This window comes from Protopterus annectens, chromosome 7.part0, assembly GCF_019279795.1.
Source record: "Protopterus annectens isolate FY-2018-M chromosome 7.part0, PAN1.0, whole genome shotgun sequence".
NCBI lineage: Eukaryota > Metazoa > Chordata > Ceratodontiformes > Protopteridae > Protopterus > Protopterus annectens.
In genome coordinates this window covers 607,407,165-607,417,931 of record NC_056739.1, presented here as the reverse complement: position 1 = coordinate 607,417,931, position 10,767 = coordinate 607,407,165, and positions in this window count along the sequence as shown.

Sequence of the window (10,767 nt, the reverse complement as noted above, 5' to 3'; positions counted from 1 at the left end):
CAGTTAGACTATAAGAGCTCTGATTCCAGCCCTTCAAGCTTTTCACCCCATGTTCTCTCCAGGCCCTTTGAAAGTGTATAGACAACACTAAAGTGATGTGGTAAGTCAACAAGCAGGAAGGCAAAAAAACTTACCTCCTCTGCAGGCTGGCTCTTCAGGCTTGGGAGGTGTCTCTCAGTTATCAATTAACTCTTCAAGCACTATACATTCCTTCAGAGCACAATCTAGTGGCAGATTCTCTGAGTAGGTCCAAAATACAGTCTCATGAATGGATGCTTCACACAGATGTGTTTCTGGACATTGTCCATTAGTGGAGTATACCTCAGGTATCTTTCTGTCTCCCCTCTAAACAGGCAGCTTACACGTTTCTGTTTTAGAGTGCCACGCCATTTGGCATGGAAGATGGATGCCCTTTCTTTTCCTTGGAAGGAGATGTTTCTTTAAGCTTTCCCTCCTCTTCCTCTACTTCAACAGCCCTGAAAAAGATTCATCTGGACTTCCCTACAATCTTGCTAGTGACTCCCTTTTGGCCAAGACAGCACTGGTGTCCCTATTAATCCATATGGCCAGGGGCAATCACCACAAGTTACCTCACAATTGGATCTCATCACACAGGACAAGGGGTCTTTCATCCATCCTCACTTGTCCACTCTTCAAATGACACCATGGGTGATAGGGATCGATTCTTCTCAGGCACCTCTGTTCTTAGGACTGCTCAGAGATTTGCAAGAGGCAAGCAAACCTTCAACCAAGAAATCTTATATGTTCAAATGGAAAAGATTTTCTGTCTGGCACCTCTGTTCTTAGGAGTGCTCAGAGATTTGCAAGAGGCAACAAACCCTCAACCATGAAATCTTATATATCCAAATGGAAAAGATTTTCTGCCTGGTGCCATTGTCATAGCCAGGACCCTTTTTCAGTGGGGGCCCCTCTGGTCCCTTCTTATTTGTGTAAGTTGCTCCAGTCTGGCCTGTCCTATTCTTCTGTGAGCAACTGTCAGCAATTTCATAGGATCACAGGAAGTTACTAGGTTATTGGCCCTTACAAGCCTAGCCAAGAATTTAGCCCATGGAGATGCCCCTGTCCAGCAGGGACACAGGTGGAATCCCAGGGGTGTATTTTCTGTTCTCCATCCAGTTTTCCAGGTTGCGCTTAAAAAAGGCTAATGAGGTACTCCGTTTGACATGGAGAGGGAGTCTATTCCACAGAAGGGGGAATCTCTGAGGCACAAATCTGTCCCGCCAACAAGTCCTACTGACGTCACAGACGAGGTTGAGGTCACGCATGCAGGTTACTCAAGTGGAATTTGACTTGCGCATATGCAGCAGTGCCATCGAGGCAGGGTCATGCCAAAAGGGGCATTGTAGTCAATAATAGGTCTTATAAGGGAAGAATATAGGGATGCGATGACCTCCTTGTCCCTAGATGAGATATCCTTACTAATGTGGTGAGCCATATATAAAGCTTTCCGTACAACTGAGGCTACATGGTAGTCAAAAGTCAGTTTGCTATCAAGCCAGGTGCCCAAGTCCCTCACGACTGATTACGTGCTTAGAACCTTGTTATTAATGTGATAATTTCTGGGGACATCACTCTCCCCAAAGGGGATGATGCATTTTTTGGCATTCAGTTTGAGGCCATGTTTCTAGCACAAGTCATTTGAGTGAAACCCTCTTGGGGGATGTCCACATCACTAGGGGAACTGATGACAATACACAGCTTGCAGTCATCTGCAAACTTAATCAGCCATAGTCCACTGGTTTTGGCCTGCATCACAGAAAAGTATATCCCAAACAACAGAGGCCCCAAGACCAATCCCTGGGGTACACCGCTTGTTACGGGTCTACTGCTTGAGGTGGCTTGCCCTACTTTGACTAGGTGGGTTCTATCAGTGAGCCAGTTTGCTACCCATCTGGTGACATATGGATTGATGCCTAGTTGAGAGAGTTTAGCTATTATACCTGAGTAAGGAATAGTATCAAAAGCTTTGGCCAGGTCAAGGTAGGTGGTATGCACAGTCTTCCCCTCATCTACGGCTTTGGTGACTGTCTCAAAGAAGTTGACCAAATTTAACAGGCATGACCTCCCCTTAACGAAACCAAACTGTGTGGGATTGAGTGTTTGGAGGTTGACAATGTCCTTGTTAATGAGGTCCATGATAATCCATTCCATGGCCTTGCAGATCAGGCTAGTTAGGCTGATGGGTCTATAATTTCCTGGATCAGTGAACACTCCACCTTTGTGCATAGGGATAACAGTGGCTGTCCTCCACTTTGCTTTGGTTGAATAGAGTGCCTAATGGTGCTGTAAGCTCCTGCCTGAGTTCATGTAGGATGAAGCCTGGGATGTTATCCGACCCGCATGGAGGCTGTATTTTCTGCCTTTGAGAGGGCAGTGATGACTTGCTCCCTAGAGATAAGGGGAGGGGGCAGGTGCTAGGGATGACCTGATTTACTGATGGGGGACAGAGGGGTGAAGTTTTCACTGAAGCTGTCTGCCAGTAGGTTGGCTATATCTACAGCATTTGTGTATGTGGTGTCCTTGACCACCAGTTCTGAGCAGATCTGAGTGTTTCCTTTTCTGACTGTAGACATAGGTGAAGAAGGCTTTATGACTGTCGTTAGTAGATTTGTCCAGTTTGGACTCAATGTTTGCTTTGGTGGATTTCACTAGTGCTCTTCTTTGCTTTTTCAGGATAAGGAGAGATTGCTTCCAATTAGTCACCTGTTTTTTCTTGATCCTGGACAGCAATTTTATTTCCTTTTATTATAGAGTTTATTTATTGCAGATATCTACCAGACAAGTTTACTCTCCCTTGAGGAGGATGATTTTTGTCCTTCTCGGGTATTCTTTGATTCCATGTTAGCTATATAAATGCTCATATAGTACTTTGGGGTAGGTTTGGATATATGTGCCAGTTCCTATGGAGGAGGAGGGGGCTGTGAAACTGTTTACACCTTCCCTCAGGAGGTTTTAACCAGCTTTCGAGAAGTTTTTTGCTAGACTCTAGCTGGGGGGGGGGGGGTCAGGGGGAGATGGTGACTTTGAAAGTGACTACTTTTGTGATCAGATCTTAGAAGGGAGGTTGACACACTACAGATGCTGCAATGGTTACTCATGTTGGTTAATACCAAGTCCAAGATATTATCGCCTCTTATGGGGGGGAATCGATCTACTGGTCCAAGGCATTTGCACTGACTAAATCAAGGAATCCCTGGGCATTTGTGTTTTGGCATGAGTAGTTCTTCCAATCTATGGTTGGATGGTTGAAGTCACCCAGGATCACGTAAAGGGTTGAATCTTGATAGATTTAAAGAGGTCCAGATAGGTGAAGTGGGTATCTTCAAAGTTGGAGGCCTGTAGCTAGCTATGATTTGAATAGGGGTCTTGTCAATGGTTAACTGCACCTGGAGTGTCTCCATTGCGTCATACTGTTTGACCAGCCTTGAGGTTTGTATGTCTTTAATATATATTGCAACTCTACCTCCTTTTGCTTTGCTACCCACAGTTTGGAGTCTGAATGTATGACAGGATGAGTAACCTGGTAAGGCTGGGGTGCTCTCCGCAGCTTTAAACCAGGTTTCTGTGATTGCACAAATGTCAGCATCTTCCAGTGGTAAGAATGCTTGCAATGAATGCAGTTTCGTATTTAAACTCCTAGCAATTAGCAGCATGACCTTTAACTTGCATTTTGATGAAATTTTCATGTTGGTAATTTTGACCTCATGGCATTGCTTAAAAAAGGCACTATGGGGAGGCAAGATCCTTTGCCAGAAGCCTGAAGCCCAAGGGAGACAGATGCAGGCCATCTCTGGGAAAGCACAGTGGTCTGTTTATCATGTCTTCCCAGGCTGTCAGTTACTGGACCCCCTTGGAATGACATCAGAAACTAAGCCAATTGTTAAAGTCAGTCATTTTCTGTTTGTACTGAGGCATCATTCGGGGTGACGGTAGAATGCTGCTTAAGGCTAGGGACATACTTGTCTGGGACACATATTCAGCGAGCTTGGTGATGTCTCTCTTTATATAGTCCAGGAAGGTACATCTCAAGTCATTCACGCCAACATTGACTATGAAAGAGTCATAACTATCTGAGTGCATGGGTGATATGGTGGATTCTGGCACCTGGCAAACAACTAACCATGACTTTCTCCTTATCCAGCCTGGTGAGGGGCACATCTGTGCGTCTCACAATGGAGTCTCCTATGACTATGTTGGGTTTATATTTAGGCCTTAGTGGCTGTGAGCCACAGGTGTGTGGACTATGTGTGGTGGGCAGTGGAGTTCGCCTGTGTTTTTGCTTCAGAGGTCTCTTTTCTTTGGGTATGTTTTTGTTGAGGACCTCTACATATCTGGGTATGTGTTGTGCAACTGTGGGTGGTGTTTGAGGTGTGGTGTTCATGTTGACAACCTTCTCAGTGCCAGATATACTGGCTTGTGAGGGACAGAGCATACACTAGAGGTTCTTAATGTAACTGCATCTCTCACAAATTGTGTTCCTCGGTGGTAGTAGTAAAGGGTTGTCCATGTACATGAGGCAGCTGCTACACTGTCTCAGGAGGCCCATATCAACCAGACTGGCAGGAGAAACCGTAGGAAATTTCCCATCCATATGTGTCAGAATCTCAGGGAGAGAGGCCAGAGAAAGCTAAGACAGTAAAGGGTGGAAGGTCTAAAAGGAGTAGTACTAGGTGATCACACAAGTGCTACCAAGGGAAAATTCATAGCTGGAATACCTCATAATGGGTTAAAAACAGTGTAGCTGTGGTGTGTGATGTGCAAACAAGCTCAAACCAGTTCAGATGTGAGGTGTAAATACCACAAAAAATATAAGATTCTAGTAATACAGAAATCTAACCACTCCTGCTAGCCCCTGCTTTCTTTACCAATTAGCCTGTGCCAGACAAGGTCCAGGCAGCCTACTGAGTCTACTCAATTTAAGGCTTAAGAACACAGTAAAGCTCACAAAAAAGAACAGATTAACCACTTACAGACAAAAACAGAGCTCACAGTATGAAAAAATACAGTTAAACAGTAATGAACTGCAGTAAAAATGCAGTTAAACAGTAATGAATTGCAGTAAATAGCAACGAAATACAGTTAAACAGTAATGAAATGTGGTTAATCATTACACTGCTTTAAAACAGTGCAAATGTGATAAAGTAGCTCAAATCACAACAGTAAAAAAACAGCTCAAATAAAGCATCAATTCAGTAGAATACTGTCATCAATTTAATCAGGCCACCATCAAGCAGTAACAAATACGGCAAACTAAATGCAGCTGAACACCTAAGCACAAGCAAAATGAAGTAGGTAGAACCACAATATACATATTTTTAGTAGAAAGTGAAGAGGCAGAAGATAATTCAAGGTTAAGAAGCTAAAGGGGTGGGCTTTCACAACTGATCACACTCTACTTGGTAGAATGAGTTGATGCAATGGGTTGCCCTTCACAACTGAACTCACTGTACTCAGTAGAATGAGCTGATGCAATGGGACTGGGAGGAGTGTCCAATATCAAATTTATAGTAGAGGCGGGCAACTCAAAAGCCACCAAGCTTTAAGATCACAACAACAGTTGGGTGGGTGAGTGGGGATACAAGATCAGAACAGAGGTAAAGATTCAATTCACTAAGCCTAAAATACAGTTGCACAGTTTAAACAGATATGCCAAAAATATTGTTTTAGTTAATCAGAAGTGCAGAAAAAGTTGAAAAAAAAGCACTTACCTTTTTTAGCTTAACAGCAGGTTTTTGAAAAACAGCAGAGCAAGGGCAAAAGGCCTAACTCGCTGCAGCTTTGAGCAAACAAGCAAAAACTGGTTTAAACACTGGCTACTTATGGCAGAGAAACAGGAACCAGTCAAAGTTTAAATTATCCAATCAAAAAAACCCTAAACAGAGCCCTGTATCAGTAACTCTAGCTAGATCAGACCAAAGTGAAACCCCCTTCCATGAAGCAACAGCTAGGCCTCTCTAGACAAAAAATTAACTGTACAAGCTCCAAAGGTCACAAACAGTACTAGATTCAGCGTTATCCTAGTGTTGTTCAAGTGCAGTAACAAGTAAAATGAACAGAACAAGCAGAGAAACAAAAAGGAGACACATATCAGAACAGAAGTAAAGATTCAATACGCTAAGCCTAAAATACAGTTGCACAGTTTAAACAGATAAGCAGTAAATATTGTTTGAGTTAATCAGAGGTGCAGAAAACAGTTAAAAATAAGCACTTATCTTCTGTACTCTCACAGCAGGTTTTTGGAAAATAGCAGAGCAAGGGCAGAAGTCCTAACTCACTACAGCTTATTTCTGCTTTTCTGCCCTTGAATCCTCCTTTGACTTTTCTTTTTGAGGTCAATTTCTTAAAAGGTGTCCTGCATATTAGGCTTCCAAGGAAACCTATTCCTCCTCCTCGGGACTTTAATTTTGTTTTGGAAAATTTGACTCAGGCTCCTGAGCCTGCAGATTTTGCTTCTTTGTAAGTTTATACCTGGAAGACTGTTTTTTGCTGTCTCTTACTTCTGCTTAGAGGGTTTCTTAGCTCCAAGCCATTACGGCCATTCCTCTTTTTTTGTTTTTTCACAGGGATAGGGTGTCCCTTCGTACTAATCCTTCTTTTATTCCAAAGGTAGTAAATGAACTGTCCTTGAATTAGTTGGTGCAACTCCCTTCCTTTTTCCCTTCTCCTCAATCTGCTAGTAAGAAGGTCCTGCATACCTTTGATTTGCACTGACAGCTCTGGTACTATTTGGAAAGAACTAAAGCCATTTTTAATTCTAATCAGCTTTCTGGTTCCTTTCATCCCAGGTCTTTGGGTTTGGCTGTTTCTAAGCAAACCATATCCTCCTGGACATCTAAGGCCATTTCCTTTTGTTACTCTTTTCATGGCAAATCTCTGTCCACGTCTGTTAGAGCTCATTCCACTAGGGCTGTTGCCTCTTCTGCTGCCTTCCTCAAGGGGTTGGACACCAATGCCATCCTTGAAGCTGACACTTGGTCTTCAGTGCATACCTTTACTAAGCATTATGAGGTTGGAAATGGTTTCTAGGGACAGAGCAGATTTTGCTGAAGCAACTGTATGTAGGTTTGTTGAGGGTTCTTCTCAGCCTTCCACCTCCCATTATGTTTCTTTTTTTTTTTAAACAAGAAACACTTTTATTAAATTATCATGTATGAGATAGGCAATCTTACATTTATTTAAATGAAAACAAACCATACTGACACAATTCCAGTTGCAAACATTATCCATTACAAACCATGTTAACATAATTGCAGTGGCAAACATTATAAATCACTTATAATCTATCCAGTCATTATCAGTCAAGGCCATTGCCTTCTTTTAAACATCATTTCACCTCTGCATGTATTGTTCCCACGATTCCCATTTTTCCTATGTAATTTGCTTCTACCCTTTGCTAAAGATCCTAATTCCAGTTGTTTTATCTCTGTTCCTCTATTTGTTTTGTTTTTTTTTTTCTAGCAAAGTTGGTTTAGACTTTGATGAACATATTCTAGTAATTGCTTTTTTAGCAGTCATCATAATTAGGCTCAGCAAGGAATTACTATGTCTAGGCAATTTGATACTGTATCATAGCTCAAAAATTAATTTCCTTATTACACCAATTTGCTCACCAGTATCTCTGACAGAGCAGTCTGCAGGGAATCCTTAAAGACTACCAACTCATTACACTCCCAGAAAATGTGTTCCCAGTTACCACTTTCTTCCCCAACATGCCTCCAGCATTGCTGTCTACCAGAAGAAAAATTATTTGGAGTCTACTTGGGGCATAAAAAGACCTATGTAAACACTTCCAAGCAAAGATCCTAAAGCTTCTAGACTTTGTTGCATACTTGGGAGACATGCATACATCCCCCATTGTTTCTATGTGAATTGCTTATCAGATTTCTCTTCTCAATCCTTTCTATCTTCCTCTGATTGATTCTTATAGTTATCATGCAATATTTTACATGTTCTGCTAATTATTCATTTTCTTAATGGCAGCTTCTGATCTAGATTCTACTAAAAACTCTACCAGTGCTGGTCTTTCATTTAGGACCCCCCTATTCTTTCTCTTTGTCTATACTTTGATAACAATCCTTGATACGGGAGAGAATCTCTAACCTGCAGTCCAAATACATTTTTTGTACCTTCCCATATTATTACCTTTCCCTCCCTAGTTATTTGCTCCCAATACCTTCGGTCCTTTGCCAGTTTTCTCCAATAAATTCCAGCCCCTTTTTACCTACTGTCTGTGTCCCTAATTGCAGCCATCCCTATCGGCAAAATATCCTTCGCCATTCCCATGTTGCCTTAGCTATTAGAATACTTTCTGCTACTTTATGAATATAATATTCTGTAGGATTACTGTCCTCCTCCTTAAAGGTCTGCATCCAAAATCCCAGTTCTCCTTGTTTCTTGAGCGTCCTCTCATTTCATCATACTTTTTCACTTTTTTTTTAAAACAAATTTATTGTTTTAACATATAAGAGAAATATCATAACAATTTTATGCAAATAATTAAAAATAGGTATTATTATAATATTCAACAAAACAACTAAAGTATTTACAAAGACATCCACTACAATCAGATCAATTAATTAAACTAAAATACTGTGCTATTGAAATTAGAATTTTTTAACAAATTTTGTAAATTATCCCATACAATAAAATGTGATGTTTTTCTAGTTGTTCTCATTCTAATTGTGCTTATTTCCATATGACACATTATATTCATAACATTTTTAAATTCATTGAACGAAGGAGGTGTATCTGAAACCCAATTTCTAGTTATTATTTTCCTAGCCACTGCTAGGATAGACCATAACAAGGGAAGCTTAATCTTTTAAACATTGAGGTACAGGTGTGTTGAATAATATAAGAGACTTAGAAATAATGAAATTATCTGTAAAAAGAGCCTGCAAAAATTCATTAATTGACTTCCAGTATTCTTTCAACTTCATACAGTCATAAAACATATGAGCCCAGTCAGCATTAATTTCTACATTACATCTCTTACATAGATTATCTTTATTATTAATTTTATTCATCATCAAAGGTGTATAAAAAGATCTATGTAAAAATTTCCATGTATAAAGTCTCCAGACAATGGAAGATGTAGTTCTATAAGCAGATTCCAATATATATTGTTTATCTTGTTGAGTTGGTGGGTCCCCATTAATAGAGGTGAAATAATTCCAGTATGAATCTACATTGTAAAAAGTTTCTTGTCTGATAATTTTATGTATATATGAAAGTTTACCTTTATCAGAAACTTTATGCTGTAAATTTATTATCAAGTAATCAATCAGTTTTGGAATAGATTCTTTAACTGTTATAGACATTAGATTTATTCTATCAATGAGATGTTGTCTAAAGATCTGAACCTCTAACCAGCAAGTTTCTCTTAGATCAAATTCTTGTTTTAAGAAATCTAGATTTTTAACTTTATTATCAGATATCAGCTGATACCAGTACTTTAGATTATTATCTATAGCTAAATGACCTCCTTCAGAAGTAGATGACATAAGCATACCCTGAGTATAAATTATAGGGAATACAATAAAATTCCATTCCCTATACTTAGGGTGCATGAATATAAAGTTACGATAACTAATAATAATATTTAATGGGTAACAGACCATATGTTTAGGTGTAATAGGTGAAGTACAAAATTCCTTTAGCAACCACAACATGGAGTTATTTATAATCATATTTTTATGTGTTAAGGAGATTTTCATGAAGTGCATACTAATTAGCTCCCAATAATCTTTCCATTTTATGACATATGACCGATCTATTAATAAAGTAATAACTTTTATAATAGAAGAGATAATATATAAATTAAAGTCTGGAAAAGAAATACCCCTTGAGACCAGCTATTAGTATGTTTCTTTAATGCAATCCTAGGTCTATTAGGTGCCCATAAGAAATTTAACATTAGTGTATTCAGTTTCTTGATAGTTATTTTTGTAGGTGAAAGTATTATTGATTGTATTAAGTATAAAATCTTGGGGAATATTATCATTTTAATAATTGTAAGTCTCTCTTCCATAGTAAAAAACATATTATTCCAGGTATTAAAAAGATTTTGTATATTAAGAAAACAGGTATTATAGTTATTATATATAATAGATTTAATATCTTTAGATAGTATTATACCTAAATAAGTTATCTGACCTGAGTTGGGTACATATTTAGTAAAATCACTAATGAGAGTATTTTTTCGTGTATATATAGGTAGTATTTTAGTTTTTCTTCATTGAATATTAAACCAGAAATACTTTTAAAATTCATAATTTTATCAAATAAAGACTGCATAGAAGAATTAGATCCTGCTGATGTAATTAGAACATCATCTGCAAAAGTTGAATTTTTGAAGTTGTATTTTCTTCTATTTCAAAACCCTCTATGTCAGTACTGTTTCTAATCAAATTAGCCCAAGGCTCCATTACTAAAGTGAATAATAGTGGAGAAAGTGGACATCCTTGCTTTGTACCTTTAAGAATGGATATTTTTTTGTGAAACATATGTTCCTACCTTAATATAAGCCAGCATTCCTTTGTATAAATGCTCAATTAAATTTACAAATGCATCAGAGAAATTTGTGCACTTCAGTAAGGTAAACAGATAGTCCCAACTTACTGAATCAAATGCTGAACCTATATCAAGACTAATAAGTGTTAAATCTTTCTTTTTCCTATTTGCAAAATCAATTAATGTTAAAGTTCTTCTTATATTATCAAAAGTATTTCTATTTACAATGAAGCC